Source organism: Perognathus longimembris, chromosome 14 (assembly GCF_023159225.1).
Source record: "Perognathus longimembris pacificus isolate PPM17 chromosome 14, ASM2315922v1, whole genome shotgun sequence".
In the NCBI taxonomy this organism is placed as follows: domain Eukaryota; kingdom Metazoa; phylum Chordata; class Mammalia; order Rodentia; family Heteromyidae; genus Perognathus; species Perognathus longimembris.
In genome coordinates, this window is record NC_063174.1 from 53,123,882 (window position 1) to 53,140,573 (window position 16,692).

General features: G+C 54.2%; 1 protein-coding gene across 1 annotated transcript in view; it reads right to left on the minus strand.

The window, feature by feature from the left end:
* Nucleotides 1-838: 838 nt before the first annotated feature.
* The window catches only part of Ttc7b (tetratricopeptide repeat domain 7B), a 213,800-nt gene continuing 197,946 nt past the window's right edge, over nt 839-16,692 (minus strand). The window contains exon 21 of the mRNA XM_048362268.1: nt 839-859. The gene's annotated coding sequence lies outside the window, so the exon portion shown is untranslated. The remainder of the gene's footprint in view (nt 860-16,692) is intronic.

A 16,692-nucleotide genomic window follows, 5' to 3' on the forward strand; every position in this document is an offset into this window, starting at 1 on the left:
CCGGTACAAAGGCTGTGCATTGGGGAACGTGGTTGTGTGTGGGAGGACAGAAGTAGCCGGGTAAGGCCAGGGCAGTCAGCAGGTGAGAAGAGGGAAGGCCCGAGGACACGTGGGAGCTCTTGTGCACATGCGCTCTTGCTGTGAGTGGGCGGGAGTCACGGGAGTCAGGGTTATGAACAGAGGAACAATAGGATCTGTGCCTGGGCTACTCAGCCTTATGTCGCTGTAACAAATATCTGTAATCAGCCAACTTACAAAGAGAACAGCTTTCTTTTAGCTCACAGGATTAGATTTCAATCCATGACCGATCGCTTGCGTTGTTTTGGGCCTGTGGCAACACCGTGTGTCATGGAGGTTGTGGTGGCGGCCACCAATCACTGCACAGTAGTGCAGGAGAGGAAGAGGAAGGAGCTAGCTGATCCCCGTCCTCCTTTCAGGGGAGTGCATACAGTGACCAGAAGACTTCCCATTAGGCTCCACCTCTTAAAGGCCGCATCCGTCTTCCTTGGGTTAGCGAGTAAGCCTTTAATGCTAGGACTTTGGAGGCCATTTAGCCAAACCTCAGCTGAGGCGGAGGCTGGACTGGACAGGAAAGGGGGTTGGAAAAGAGGCCACAGCACTTACCCAGACGAGAGATGCTGGCAGCATGGTCTAGGCTGGTGGCCAGGGCAGTGAGGACAAGGCAGACTCAGCAAGTTCTGAAGGTAGGAACAACAGAGTCTGTGGGTGATCAGGAGCGGGAGGGACGGAGGACAAAGGGAGCCCAGGGTGACTGGAATAGTGGCTTGATCAGCTGGAAGGACGGAGCTGCCATCAACAAGAGCAGGGAGGACTGAGAGGGGCAGGCTAGGGGGGCGGCGAGGAGCTTGGGTTTAGTGTTCTAGGTGAGATGCCCATTGGCCAGCCGAGGATGACACTGCGGAGACTTTGTCCCCTAGAAGGCTGCCCAAGCCCCAGTGAGAACATTGGAATGTTGGGTTTTGTCCTTGTCTACTTGTCCTGCCACTGCTGGCTCAGGTCTAGGAGTCCCCGGCACTACCTCCCAAGGCCATCTCTTGTGTAACAGCTCTGATGAAGATGTCTGTCTCGGCATCTCAGGCCCAGGGAGGAGCACAGATAAGAGGTGATGGGCCCTCAAGTAAGAGCCCGTGAGAGGTGGAAGAATATGTACATTCTTGGCATTTCACTGTAGTCCTTCATGAGGCCATGTGCTCCCCGGACACCTCGCCTTCCCACAAGGCACTCTTTCCCTTACGTGGGTACCAGTGGGCTTCTGTGAGTGCCACCAGAGGCCTCGACCCAGTCTATGGGAGCACTGGCAGAGGCCACAAGGATTCAGTGAGAGCACATGCCAAATGCTCGGCCTGGGGCGCGGGACAGTGCAAGTGCTAGATGTAATGAAATAACCACCGGGAGGCTGCGGGTCGGGTGCAGACTCTGAAGCTAAGTCTTGAGAGGTGGGAAGTCATTGGGCAGATGAAGAGAGGAGGGAAAAAGAATTTCAGAGACAAGCCTAGAACACAGAAAACAAAGGGGCATGATCTCCTTGATATATGACTGTTAAGATGGGGTGACAGAGAGACAGTAGAGACCAGGTCGGCAAAATCAAAAACTTCTTGTCAAAGGGTATTTCCCACAGGTTTGGGTCAGCGACCTTACACTATGTAACTAAAACCAAACAACTACTCAACATATAAAGGTCAAAAATAGACCTCTCAGTGGCTCACAATGGCTCAAAAGCTAGGTATGTACGTTCATATAAGACAAGGATAAGCAAACTCTATTGTTGACATTATATTTAAAGTCCTAGGTGAATTTCCTTTGGCGTAGGCCACGTGGCTACTGTATATGTTTTTGGCACACTGTGTATTGTATATGTGTCTACTTGATCTAGGGAAGGGAAAGAAAAACAGGGTGTAAGATAGCACAAGAAATTTACACACTGCCCTATTATGTAACTGAACCCCTTTTGCACAACACCTTGTCAAAAATTTTTTAAATAAATAGTAATTAATTAAAAAAAAGAATTTCAGAAACTTCTGCCCAGAATCTAGTGTGGTGGTACATAGCGCACACACACACACACACACACACACACACACACACACACAGAGAGGAATGAAGGACGGAAGGGAGGGAGGGGGGGAAGGAAGGTGGGAAGAAGAAAGGAAGGAGAGATAGAAAAGGAGAGGGAGGGAAGAAGGGAGAGAAAGAAACAAAAAGAAAGCGAATAACAAATGGAAATAAAAATGTAAACGTTAAAGAAGATTCCGTTTTCTGTCCCTGTGTCCCTAAGCCATCTGCTCATTCTGGACATGGCAGTTCCTCCTCTTCCCATAGCAAATGAGGTCCTGACTCTCCTTGAAAGGATAGTGCCCGGTTTGGAGCTTTGAAGGAGAACACAGCCCAGCACTGAGACAGTGGACATTGACACCAGCAAGTCTCACACCTCCCTAGCTGTGTGACCTTGGGTAAGGCCCTGACCCCCTCGGCTGGGCCTCTCCATCCGGGGACCACGAGATCCTCAAAGGACTTGCTTCACAGACTTGTGAACATGAAGGGGCATGATGCGTGGAAAGACTGGACCCGGCGAGGGCCCAGGAATGTGAGGCTGGTGCTGCTCCGGCCTCCATGGCGCCATTTTCTGGAGCAGGATGGGAGTGACCAGGTGACACAACAGACCCCCTAGGAGGGGTCTGTTGGAGGGTACCAACAGCCAATCCGAGGCTCAGGGCCTGGCTAAGGAGGGAGGCTGTTACTAAGAGACCCCCTGAATGCAAGGGTGGAACTGAGGCTCAGGAAGCAGAGGAGATGGGGAGACGGGGAGGTTGAGTCCGGTCCTAAGGGAAGGCGGTGGAGGCTCCAGCCACAGACACCGGGCTGTCCCCCTCTGCCCCCCAGCCCCCTCCCGCCTGGGCCTCAGGCCTGCGCTGCGGCAGCAAAGCCACGTGCTGAGTCACCCAGCAGTTGGCACCGCTTCTTTTGGCTCCCTGAAACCCCTATGCGGTCCATGGTCTAAGAAGGCCTCAGAGCCTCCGCTTCGGCTCCTGCCTGGCCCGCTCCCCATGGGTCCCGGAGCAGCTCACTCACCTCCCTGTGACGCAGGCCCCTGAGCTGTCCAGCGGGGCTTGCTGCCCCTGGAATGCCGGTTGCAGGGGACCAGGGCCATGAAGGACCTGCCTGCTGCGAACTGCAGAGCCTGTGGTTGACTCGGGGACTTGGTGCTTAGGGCGAGTTTTGAAAGGGAATGAGTGAGTGAATGAATGAAACAATGTCCAGCCTTGGTCCCAGGAAAACAGCGGGCGACCCAACCCTGTGTACCTACTGATGCCGGTCCTCTCTTTCTGATGCCCCAAGGCCCCAGATGCCCCCTAGCTGGGCACCAACACCAACTGCCCACCCACCCCTGCACCCTCTCACACTTTGGAGCATCGGCACGGTTTCTGATGAACCCAGTGGGAGGCCCTTCAGCACGCCACCCACATTTCCTGTCACCACCCGCTGCTCTGTCTCTCTCCAGCTCACCTTGGTCACTTTGGCAGGACCACATCACCTCTCTCGGGCTACTTAGGATGGTAACCTCCCATCTGGTTTTTGTCCAGTGTCGTGCTCCAACACCCCCCCTTCCCGGCTCCCCCCCCCGCCCCCGCTACCCTGTCCTCCCTGTGGAAGTCAGATGAACTCTTTGTGTATGTCAATTGCAGGGCTTGAACTCTGGGCCTGGGTGCTGTCCCTGAGCTCTTTTGCTCAAGGCTAGCGCTCTATCATTTTGAGCCACAGCTCCACTTCTGTTTTGCTGGTGGTTAGTTAGAGAAAAGAGTCTCACGGACTCTTCTGCCTAGGCTGGCTTTGAACTGTGATCCTCAGATCTCAGCCTCCTGAGTAGCTAGGATGACAGGCGTGAGCCCTTGGAATCCTATCACCCTTAGGAAAAATCTCTCAAGTTCCTCAGCATAGCCGACATGGCCCCTGGACACTGGCTGGACGAGCTAGTCTCTCTTCCCTACTTGGTCTTTTCCTGATCTGTTTCACACAACTTTCTTTAGGTTCTACAATCTTCCTGCTCCTTCCAGGCTACGTGGCATTATCCACTCCACCGCTTCCTTGTCTGTATGACAAATATCTGTTCCTCAGATCCTTCAGGAATATCTGGGGAAACCCATTTTGACTACCTAAGCTTAGACGATTCCCCTCTTTCTTGTGAACGCATCTAGTATATAGTGTTTCTCAAGTTGTATGTTAAAGTTTTTGGAATCCCTCTTCCATCATCTGAGGTATTTCTAGAATAGGCTCATGGTTTATTCATCCAGATTGCAAAATTTAGACATGAATATAGATGTGACTATTTAAATCTAAGCAGTTCTAGCTCAAGGAGGTGTTCATACCAAATGTAATCAATGAATGTATCGACAGATAGAGAGGATTGGGGTAGACCAATGGAAGGATTAGGTTTATTTATAGATGAAATGGTGGGTGGATGGAAGAAGGGAATCAGGAAAGATGGCTGGTTGGATATATTAAAGGAATGAGGAAGGCAGAAAGGCATGGTAGTTGAATGGAAGGAAAAGATGCATATTGAACAGAAGGATAAAGGATGAGTAAATGCGTGGATGGAAAGAAAGACAAGTCTAGAGGGATAGGAGGAAGGATGAAAAATGCAAGAGAGAAATAATGGGAAAAAGAACGGTTGTATAGAGAGGAAATGAGGACTGAAGATGTAGCTAACTCGGTGGCAGAGTATTTGCCTATCATGTGTGAGGCCCTGGGTTCAATCCCCAGTATCACACACAAAAAAAGTGTATATATGTGCAAAATGATGGCAAGGGGAATGGAAGGCACAAAGAAGAATGGGTGGAAGAATGACTGGCAGGATGGGTGAATGTATGGCAGGATGCATGGATTTATAGGTGGATGAGGCAATTTTGATGTCTGTTGAGCTGGTCATTTTAAGACGCCTGACCTAGTTCATATATCTTACACATGTTGGGCCCTATGCAATAATAATATTACCTATGTGTGGTTACTAAGAACTAAGATGCTATTTGTCTCACTGAGTCAGACAAATAGATTCAAGGGAGGGGTTCAGGGGAAATGGGGCTCAGAGGGTTTCTGAGCAGTCTGTCCAGATCTCAGCCACATCCCAAGTCCTTGTCCTTAGGCTCAGCCCTTCAAACTCTACCCAGAGCTCTGAGTTCTGCCCTTCAGCTCACTCATTTCTCCCCAGAGGCGCATTCTGAGCAGTGCTTGCCTGACCTAGGAAGAGTCTTTCATGGAACAAATGAGAAAGGGAAATGAGCTCACCATAGGCCTGCAGCTGGAGAGCCGGGCAGTGCCAGCTGCCCGGTCACCTTGATCGTGACCCACATGAGGAAGAGAATCTGACACCTGCCAGATTCCTGGCACAGAGGTTTAGACAGCTTCAGAGACATCTACGTGTTCAGAAGACCTTATTAGAAGGGGGGTCAGGGTGCTTCTCTTCGAGTTTAGAGCATGAAGAACTCCCACGCTGTGGTAACGGCCCAAAGGCTAACCCTCTACCTTCTAGCATCTTCTCCTGGTGGCGCTCACTGCTGTGTGCCATAGCTCTTTCCTAATGGACCTCTTTAAAGAAGCATCTAAGCTGGTAACTGGTTGTTCGTGCTTTTTGCTGGATAATTGGAGAAAAGAGTCTCATGGACTTCTCTTCCCAGGTTAGCTTCAAATCCTAATCCTCAGACCTCAGCCTCCTGAATAGCTAGGATTATAGATGTGAGCCACTGGTCTTGTCTGGGTTTGTAAGTCAGGCTAGCTGTTTTCTCTAAAGCAGCCCGAAGACAAAGCCTGTATTTTTGAAACTGCAATGCTTTTGTGTTTTTCCTCTTCTCTGTTTCTTCCTGAAAACAATTTGGGGCTTTCTTTTCATGCTTCATGACCATAGTGACTGAAAAAAAAAAAAAAAAAGAACTTCTCTGCTTTGGAAAGTCAGGGAAGAGTCCAAGTTTCCAAGGGAGAAGGCTGCGGGGCAGGGGCAGGCTCTGTGGTGCAAACACGGGCGGCCAGTCCCCGCCCTGGCTGGCTGCTGACTCTCAGCCCTTTGTGGGCCTCGTGCCACCTGCGGTTTTTAATGTCCTTGTTTTCCAGAGTTAAGAATCTGTGGTTTTTAATTGCACCTCAGACTACCATCCTGATTTGTCCCACCGGTGTTTCCCTTCAGAGGCAGAATGACAGGATTCAACGTCTGATCAGAGGCTCTGTCCTGTGGCTAATTCATGAAAACACACAAAAATACATGGTTAGCTTGGCTCGGGCTCACACTTGTAAACCTAGCTACTTAGGAGGCTGAGATCTGAGGACTGAGGTTTGAAGCCAGCTGGGGCAGGAAAGCCCAAGAGATTCTTATCTCCAATTAACTACTACTAAAAGGCCAGAAGTGGCGCTGTGGCTCAAGTGGTTGAGTGCTAGCCTTGAGCAAAAAGAAGCTCAGGGACAGCACCCAAGCCCTGAGTTCAAGCTCCAGGATCAGTGCGTGCGCAGGTGTATGTGCGCACACACACGCGCGCATGCACGCACACACGTTTGCTCATTTAGAGGCATGTTCTAGAAACCTTTACAGAGAACCAGAGTATGTCATCTGGTTTTAAAGCATGCTTCTATAAATTATATTTGAGTTGTGCGAATACATAACAAAAGTGTGAAACTACTCTACTTTGGGGCATTGTAACTGCTCATCTCCAAACAGGCCTGGTGTGTGTCTCTCTCTCTCTCTCTCTCTCTCTCTCTCTCTCTCTCTCTCATTTCTTACCCTCCTGCTGCATTTTTAGCACGGTGGTGAGGGTCTCTAGAGCAAAACTTCATGCAAACTTTAGGATGGGGGTCAGAAAACCGTGTTTGTAAACCATCAGCTAGTGTCCTTCCTCGCATTTCCTCGACGCTGACATTCTGGCACAAATGCAGACATGGCAATAGTAAATGAGGGGACATGGCTATATGTCAGTGAAACTTTGTTTATAAAAACAAGTGAGGGGAGGGCAGATCTGACCGGCTTCCTGTTTGCCTCCCTCCGTTTTAGATAAAGGACAGGCATAGATGACTGGCATGGTGAGGAGCCGAGAGGGTCTTGTGAGAGAACTGAACCCTGGAGCTCCAGGTGAAGAAGAGATGGAGAGTCACATTTTCCTCCTTAACACCTCCCAGGCTGGGGGAAGCGATGCCCCCCCCCCCCACCTCCCCGGTCCCGATGCTATTCATGTTGGGGGATGTTACAGGGCGCTAAGAATTCCAGCCATCAACAATGAAGAGCTGAGCTCCCCATTCTTGTAAGCGTGCTTGCAGAGACTAGGGGCTGGGGAACTTCTCCACACTCACTTTTCCTCTTAGAGCCAGAGGCTCTTTAATTCTAATCAGAACTCTTCACGGACACTGTTTGGCTCAGAGCAGAGGCCAAAGTCCCCAGGGAGGGATGACAACCTGCACTGGGCCGGTCCTGCTGCTTGGCTGCCCTCATTTCCGCTTCTCACCACCCCCAACTACCCACTCTCCACTGAGCCCTGCTGGCCTCTGGACTGTCCCCTGAGTCCCAGACATGCGCCGCAGCGCCTCTGCCCTGGCGGGTACTTTTACCTTGAGTCTTGGCCCCCGTGGTCAGGCTTTTCCTAAGGAAATGACACAGCCCCAGGGCCAGGGACTTCTCTCCCCTCCCCCCCCCCCCCCATTCCTTGCTGTCTCCTCAGCGTCTGCCCGGCTGAAAGCAGGCACACAGTAAGTACTTAGTGTATACCGTGAGCCACAGTTTCCAAGGACAGATGGTCCAGTCCTGCCCTGGCCCCTGGGGTCAACCTCAAAGTCGCCACCTAGGGCTGCTCCAGCCAGCTCACCCAGAGTGAGGAGGACGCTGTCCGAATGGCTCCACCCCAGGCGCGGAGTAAGGTCTGGTCAACCTCGGAGCAATGGCGCACGGTCGCTAGATGCTGGGTTGATTCGCTCACTGGAGAACCAAGCACGAGTGAAGGCTAACATGTTTGCTGTTCATAGCCCACGGTCTCTGCGTGCGTGTGTGTGTGTGTGTGTGTGTGTGTGTGTGTGTGTGTGTGTGTGTGTGGTTTCTGTGCATTTTTTTCTGGGCACTGCCTCCCTCTCGTGCTTTCTGGAACCTTCTCCTGGGTAGAGGCAGGGTGAGGTGGATGCTCTGCTCTGTTTTGTCTGGAGTCTGCTGAGATTTGTTCCCCAAGCATGGATCTCCACTGGAGGCCATGATGTTCTCACGTCTCATTCACCACCACCCCCAGTGGCCCCCCCATGCCTTTCCCCCCAGAACAGACAGAGCAGAAAGATGCTCCCTGCACGGAGGCCATGCGCCCTCCATACCGGTTTCCCAGAAACCAGTTGTCCTCCTGCTCTCCTCCTGCCACCTCCACCACCAACAGGGAGAAACTGAGGCACAGCGTTGTCCTTCACATCCTGCTGTCTCGGTGTGACCCAGGAAAACTCACCCCCCCGACCCACACCAGACCTCCAGAGAGGAAAACACGAACCCAGGCAGAACAACGCTGTTGCCCTCCACCTTGCGTCGCGACCCTGGCCTAGCCAGCCAACGCCTCTGAGCCTCAGCTCCTGGTGTCTGAGAGGAGGGGATGATCGCGCTTCCTTTCAGGGTTGTTGGGGAGATCCAGGAGGTACTAGGCAGCCGTCGTTGTCAGGTGACCCGCTGAGGTCATGCAGCCATGTCATGTGGTGGCACGTACACGTGGTCTTGCGATCCACAGAGGTTGCGTGACAAACGCAGTGCCACGTGGCTCATGGGTGGCTGGGTCCAGGTTGCCTGCTTGCTTCGCAGAGGTAACCTCTGAGAATGGAGCCGACAATACAGATTGGGGGCCCACTCTACACCCAACATGCTCCCCTAAGTCCCCCCACATGTACCTGGGGCCTCATGAGTTGCCGTTTCCTCGCTGTGGGAGAGGTCAGCGCCCATCCTAGGCTAGGAGCCCAGCTTCTAGGACTAGCCCCATGAGGGAGCAGCCCTAAGACGTGCCTTCCCCAGGTGAGGGAGGGCCCATGGAGGGGCCGCCCATTGAGACATCCTTGCCCAGGTGAGGGAGGCCCCACCCCGCCCACCCCACCCACCCCACCCACCCCTGACCTTCTCCCGCAGGAGGAAAAGCAGGGCTGGCTGTTAGGAACAGTGGACCAGGATCCTGGCAATCCTAGGCCTTGGCCCTGAGTTGTGGGCTATTTGCCAAAATAGGGTGACTCTGGGGTGGGGAGGCCTCCCTGGTGTGGCCTGGCCCAGCTTTGAGGAAATCCTCATGGTGGCTCATTGCCCAAAGGATTCCCTGTAGCAAGTGCAGACTGGGCCAAAGTACACAGGGCATTGGTTTGGGGAGTCCAGGTGGTTTGGGGAGTCCAGGTGTATGTGGGGGGGGGGTGGAGTGGGGCTCAGGACGGGAGAAACACCTGCCTGGAATCCTGTGCAGTCTCTGACATCAAACTCTAAACTAGAAATCCCCTCACGCTCTCTTCCTGGGTCCCCAGGGCAGGGCAGCGTCCAGAGCACAGTTTGCCCCGCTTGGAGGCAGGGAGTCCGAGAGGGTGTGTACTGGCTGAAGGTCACGCAGGAGCTGGCAGGCCTCAGGCCAGGCTTGGCACGGGAGGACTCTGCACCCAGGGCCTCAAAGGCATTCTTGCCAAACAAGCTGACAGCACCTGTCCAGCATGGCTGAGATGACTTCAGGGATTAATAATAATAATAATAATACTTTATCCCTGTTAGTTTTTCAACTACCAGGGCTGATTTCACCAAACGCACTTCCCGTGGCCCCTACCTCTTTGACTTGCTGTTGCTCTTGCTCCAGAGGGCTCAATGTGGTCGTTTGTTCATGGAAAACAAGAAAACAAAATAACACCAGGCTGCCTAACACCCCATCTCCACGTGCCGTTAACCTTGAACAAGGGCCCCAGTGCTGATGGTTCTCCACCTCCCAGGACCTGGTGCTAGGAGCTGCTGGGTGGAGCTGGCTGCCACCCTGGGGACTTGGGCAAACACGGACAAGTAGCATATGAGGGACAGGCAGAGGATGGGGCCTCTTCTCTCTGATCTTAGACTAGGGGAACTCCCTCCAGCCTCAGTTTCTCCACCTGAGCATTAAGGACGAAGCAGAGAGACCTTTCGGAGCCCACACTGGGCTGCCACGCTCAGGAAGAAAAGCAAATGCTCTGTAAGCTGTCACAGCAGAGCAGGCCTCCAGGCACCTCCTGTTTACCAAGGCTGAGCAAATACAGCCGGGCCCTTAGCAACAGGCACAAAGGGGCCCTTGTCCCGCTGGGGCTCCTCTCGCCCGGGTTCTGCCCAGCTAGGAGCTCTGTGACAGGCAGGCCTCCTGGCCCACAGCCGCCGGACGGGTGGCGATAGGGTGGCTATAAGGCCTGTTGTGTGGCCTGCTCCAGCCCGTCCTTGGCTCTGTGAATGCCCTGCTCCTTGACTAGCAGGAAACTGAATCTTCATGTCAGTCATCAGAGGCTCAGGGACATCCTTTACAGATGGAGTTTCTTCACCACTCGGCTCCTCTGGGCCTTAAAGGAGAAGAATAAACATGAGATGGTGGTTGTTTCTGGCTGAGGGAATTAGAATAGGAGGTGAAAGTCTCGGGTACAGTTGTGACACCTCTGTTGACACCCGGAGCTTCCACCGTCCACGTTGGAATACGAGGAGCGTGCACAAGGCCCCATCCTCAACACCGCACGTGAAAGTAACAAGGAAGAAGAAATCATATGAGCTGGGCACTGGTGGCTCATGCCTGCTATCCTAGTTACTTAGGAAGCTGAGATCTGAGAATTGTGATTTGAAATCAGCCCGGAAATAAAAGCCCGTTGAGACTCTTGTTTCCAATTAACCACCAAAGAGCTAGAAGTAGAGCTGTGACTCAAGTGGTAGAGCACTAGCCTTGAGCAAAACAGCTAAGGGACAGTGCCTAGGTCCTGAGTTCAAGCTCCAGTGGCAGCACACACACATAAAAAGCCAACACCAAACAAAAACTATATAAGGTTCTCATATAACCCCATTTAGACGAACAAAAGATCAGAAGCCCTATTTCCAGGGCTGGGAGGCAGTGAAGAAATGTTTGCTCTGGCCCACTTTGAGACCTGAAATATAATGGGCAGTGACAGAACTCACCTTCGGGGTTTGAGGAGAGATTACATAAGGTATGTCTAAAGTGTTTGGAGAGGTGCCAGGCATGTGAAAAAAATGCTTACTACAGATAGTTATTACTTTTATGATTACTGTTGGTTCAAAGGATACATCGATAAATCTTTCTAAAGGCTCATTTGGAGATATAGCTCAGGTTTCAATGAACCTGACAATTCTAGAGCTGAGGAAATAAGACAAGTAGACAAGAAAGGATGTTCTAGCCTTTATCATGACAAAAAAAAAATTGAGAATGACCTAGATGTCCACAGAGAAGGAAACGAATGATTGGATCCCAACTCTTGCACTGGAAGAAGGTTTGCCAGTCAGGGTGGAGATGTTTATGTTGACATCACAGTGGTGAAGAGAAAAGCAGCCATTCCAAGGGGGCCATTTCCTAGAATGGCAAGCCTAGCTCTGTGTGTGCAAGCATGCGCTCCTTTTGTTTGCACACCTGATCTTCCTATCTCTACTTGCTGAGTTGCGGGGATCATAGGTGTGTTCTACCACACCTGACCTTTAGTTTGTTATGTACACTTTCCTATACTGTTTAAACTAAGCAAATATAAAGTTTTTGTTATTAAATCTCACTGAAATCCATCCTTGCTACTTAGGAGGCTGAGATCTGAGGATCGAGGTTCAAAGCCAGGCAGGGCAAGAAGGGACATGAGACTCTTATCTCCAATGACCCACCAGAAGACCAGCAGTGGAGCTATGGCGTAAAGTGGTAGAGAGCTAGCCTGAGCAAAAGAGCTCGGGAACAGTGCCCAGGCCCCGAGGTCAAGCCCCAAGACTGACAAAACAAAAACAGCCTCACTAAAGCTAATTTTTCTTTTGTTTAGCACTCAAAGGTAGTGAAGTTCAGACAGGAAACCTGAGGCTCCATCTTCTAAATCTGGCTGCGGAGCAGGTAGAAGCGAGGTCACATGACGGGAAGGCCAGGTACAGGGCAGACGCTTTCTCCAGAAGCCGCCAGAACTTGGTTTGAAATGAGGTCCTGACGGGCTCAGGGCTGTGGTAGAAGGATCTGGGGAGCGGGTATGGGCGGAGCCTCCTGCCTGCGTCCTGAAAAACACAGTCCCCAGGGAAACAACAGGACTCTCACACATCAACACCCTTCCTGTGGTCACCTGCTAGGGCTGTGGCCATCATGGATTCCAGCTGGGCCTAGACCACCCTCGAACCTTCTAGAAGAGCCGCTCCCATGGAGTCCGTGGGGACATTTGAATCCATGGCCCTGGCTCTGTGTCAAAGAACACATGCCATCCTCTATGCTGGGCAGAGCAGGGGTGTGGGCAGCCGGTACTACATGATGACAGGGGGCGCCTGTGTCCCGGCCACCTGTGCCATTGCCACGGCCCATTGCCTGAGGGGCAGAAGCAGCAGCCCAGCAGCACGCTGGTGTCCACAGATGCGCTGTTGTCGCCTGTGGGGTGGGAGGTGGGAGGCCCAGCAGTGCCTTGTAAGATTTCCAGGCTATGTGCACACCATACCCAGGCCAGTGCGCAGGTGCCGCCTGACACTGCCGCAGCCCCCCCAGCCCCCCCAGGCCCCAGCAGGGCCTTCCCCCCCCCCAACTCCCACCCCGCTGCTGCCCAGGTTCCCTCCGGCACCCACTGGCTCCCCAGGGCCCCGGGTAGGGGCTCCCCCCTGGGGCTTCCTCCTGCTCCCTTCTCCAAAACAACCACCACCAGCCGCAGCCTTGACAACGGCTCCCCCGGGGCTGCCACCTTTCTCCCGTGGGTGCCCGCCCGCGGAGGGGGGGCAGGCCCTGCCCTCCCCTTCCTCTTCCTGGCAGAGCAGACCCTCCAGGCTTCCCTAAGACAACCCACTGAGAGGTCTTCCTGTCCCCCTTCTCCCTGCAGGGTCGGCTGCCCCGTCCCCAAGCCTTCTTCTGTGTCTAGCCTCCCTCTCACTGCATCCGGAGCCTGGGCCTACCTACCCCTCTGTCCCTGAGCCACCAACGTCCCTTCCAGAAGTTTCTTGTCTCCCTCGGCAAACCCCACTGTCCTGCTCTGGTGTGTCCCTTCCAGGCCCAGAGTCCTTGATTTGGCTTAGGCCCCGAGCCAAAAAGTCATTAAAACAAAGCACAACCAAGGACAGGGGAGAATTGCTCTTCCGACAGGAGAAAGCCAAACACTGTCACACTCCGGGGCCACTGGCTCTGTCCCAGGAATGCGGGGTGGGGGCAGGGTGGGGAGGGCAAGGCAGGAATCAGGCAGGAGGAGCTGGCTACAGGGGGTGGGGGGGGGACACGGAGGGCCTGGAAGGCTAGATGTAGAGACCAGCACCAGTTCTTCCTGCAGTCTGACTTGCAGCCTGGCACTGTGGGACTCTTTGCAGCACTGGGTGCCATGGAACCCCTGCTAGGAGGGACTGGCTTCACCCCAAGCCTCTCACAGGATGGTGACCAAGCAGATGCGGGGGGGGGGGCGGGTAGGTGACCAGCCCAGATCACAGAGCACTGGGAAGACGCCCAGCTTTCTCCTGGTCCCTGTGGTCCCCCGTGCCGGCCCCATGCCTGGCCCACACAGAACACCACCGCCATTGCAGTGTCTTTTTGTTTATTCCCTGTGCCACTACTGGGGCTGGAAGTCAGGGCCCTGCATTCTTGGTCTACTTCTTTCACGCCAGGCTGGCACTCTGCCACTTAAGCCATGTCTCCATGTCTAGCTTTTTGGTGGTCGATAGGGGATGAGAGTCTCAGAAACTTGCCTGCTTTGGCTGGCTGTGAACCTGGAGCCTCAGCTCTCATCTTCCCGAGTAGCCAGGATTAGCCTCACCTTCTCAGGCTCCTGTGGGGGAAACGGTAGCCAAACGGGAACTCTGGTGGACAGGCGACTCATTTCAGGCAGCTGAAACACAAATCTGGCCCTCCGTACCTGCTGCCCTCGAATTCCTCTAGGGCTTACTGCATGCTGGGCTTTCAGTGGGTGCTCATATTTGGATTTTACAACAAATTCATCCAGTGCCTTTAGTTCCTGCCATTTATGGATGAGTAGGGTATGGCATGGAGAGGGTGATCAGTAGACCCCTGGGAACACAGCAGACACACCACGGAGCCAGGACTCAGGTGCATGCATGTCACAGTGAGCAGTCCTGGGGGGCTCCGCTGGGAGCCCCAGAGGAGGAACAGGTGGAGGGGGCTCGGGGCAGGATCTGTGAGCGACAGGCAAGCTGTTTACCTCGCACACGATTGATTTCTGGGCAGAACACCAGCCCTCTGCCCCTGCAAGGACGTACGAGGATGCCCATGAGGATGCAGGGGCCCGGATGGACAATGGAAAAGGGGCAGAAGAGCCTCCAACACGGGAGTCATGGGAGCAGAGCCCACAGGCTGGAGGTCACAAGGTGGTAGCTGGCGTGGTTTCCTCCAGGCACCTGGCTGGGGCCCAGCAGGTTGGCCTGTCACACTGCCACACTGTCACACTGTGACTGAAGGCTTTCCCCGGGCTTCAGAGCCTCTCCCCCGAGAGACCGTCCATGCCCCATACTGCGCCCCCCACCCCCGCGCTGTAGTCCAGTGGGACAAAGCTGGCCTTGCTCTCAAGTCCGTGGTGGGCTCCACACCACCCTCTGCCCACCTATCGCTGGTCTAGCCCCTTCCCGTGTGGGCACGCTGGGGTGGAGGATGGGGGGATGGGGGAGCTGGGTCTTTGGCTCCAGGCCCTAAGCCTGAAGCGGTTGCTAAGGCAGCAGCAGCCCTGGCAGCTGAGGGGAGGGAGCTGGCTCGAGCACCCAGCCTGCTCCGCCCTAAGGGTGTGTCCCGGGCTGGGTGGGTGCACACAGGAGAGGGGCAGATGCACAGATCTGCCCACTTAGAGCTCTAGGCTCTGTGTGGCTCCGTGACACAGGCCGAGCCCTGCTCTCTTTTCTAGAGAACTCGGGGGAAGGAGCTCGGAGGAAGAGGCTCTGCTCCCAGCCCCGCTCCACGCGCCAGCTGTGTGGCCCTAAGTCTCCTTAGCTCCCGCCACGCGTGCACGCGGGCACCGCGGCATTCCCGCAGCGTTCCCACCGAGGGAGCCCAGGGCTTCTTAAATCCCTGGCGCCCATGGCTTGGGACCAGCGTGTTCTTTTTCCTCACTTTTCCCGGAGGTTGCTCGGAGATCTAGAGGCGAGCAGGGTGGATTTCTGGCAAAGCCCCCTTGCTTGCCTGTGTGTTCCCCTGGGCGTCCCTGTGCATGTTCGAATCTGAGTTCTTAGAAGCGCACAGTCCATCTACACGAAGGCTACCCTAATGACCTCGGTTAATTCAACCCCCTCTTTAAAAGGCCCCGTCTCCAAACACAGTTACGTGCCAAGATATCTGGGTGAAGCCTCAGCCTAGGAATTTTGAGGGGCACACAGCTGAGTCTGTAATGAGGCCTCGTCTGAGTGTCTGCTTCCGAGATTTGTTCTAAGAATTGTCAACCGTAAAAGCTACGAGTCTGGGCCCTGCCACCTGTGCAGGATCGTGTGTACTTTGTAGCCATGACCTTTCCTTAAGGGGTGCACAGGGTCACCCTGAGAAAATGCAGGGTTTCAGCCTGGCACCCGGCAGGAGCCCTGGGCTGGGGCACTGCCTCTCAAGCCTGAGCCATCCACTCTAGCAACAGAGGGGCGAGCCGGGCATCAGGGGCTCACGCCAGCCATGCCACCTGCCCGGGAGTCAGGTCGAAAGGTTGACTGTGCACAAGCCATTCCTGTGGGCATGTCCACAGCTTCTCCCAGACGAAGAGAATCAGCAATCTAGGGGCAGAGGGTTCCAAGGGGCTGAAGGCAAAGGGGCAAAGCAGGGTGGGAGGCGGCCAGGGCCAGGTTTCTGAGAAATACCACTTGGCAATGACTTCTGAGTCACTGGGTTTCTCTCTTAGGCCCTGGCTTCCCCGACACGAAAACTCAGCCTTTAGGTTAGAAAAGGGCCAGACAGGCAGCCGGCGGTCAGAGCGCATGCGTAAATTCTAGGCATCGCTGTCCAGTTGTCAGGCTCAGAGCTGCGGCGCTCGCAGACTGCGGACGCAGTGGAGAGAGCCCTGTGCTATGTGCTGGTGCTGGCTTGGTGTGGCCATCAGAACCCACCATTACTTTGGGGGAGGCCGCACGAGGAGGCCAGCCTTTAGTGTCTCTAACCTGCTCTGCCCCCTGTTCGACGGCCCACCTTCTGGGTGGCCTGCATCGTGCTGTCTACTTCTGTCTATGGGTCTCAACCCCTGGGCAGAACAGGAAGAGGGCGGAGTCACCCAGAACTCCCGGATACTCGCTGATCCAGGGCCGAGCTGGCTTCCGGGGAGGACAGAGGCGGGGTGGGGAGGACTCCCATTCCTCTACTGGAAGATCCTTTTGGGGTAATGGGTAATGGGATCAATGACTCGCACCCTACGGCCATAGTTTTCAAGGCCCATCTACCTTCTCCACCTACAATGGGGGCGGGGATTTCCATATAGGGAAACTGAGGCAGGCACTTGGCTGCTCGGTGAATCCTAGCAGCAGGGTAGAAAATGCCCAGCCCAGAGAGAAGCAAGGACGAGGCCACTACCTGCAACCACCATGAG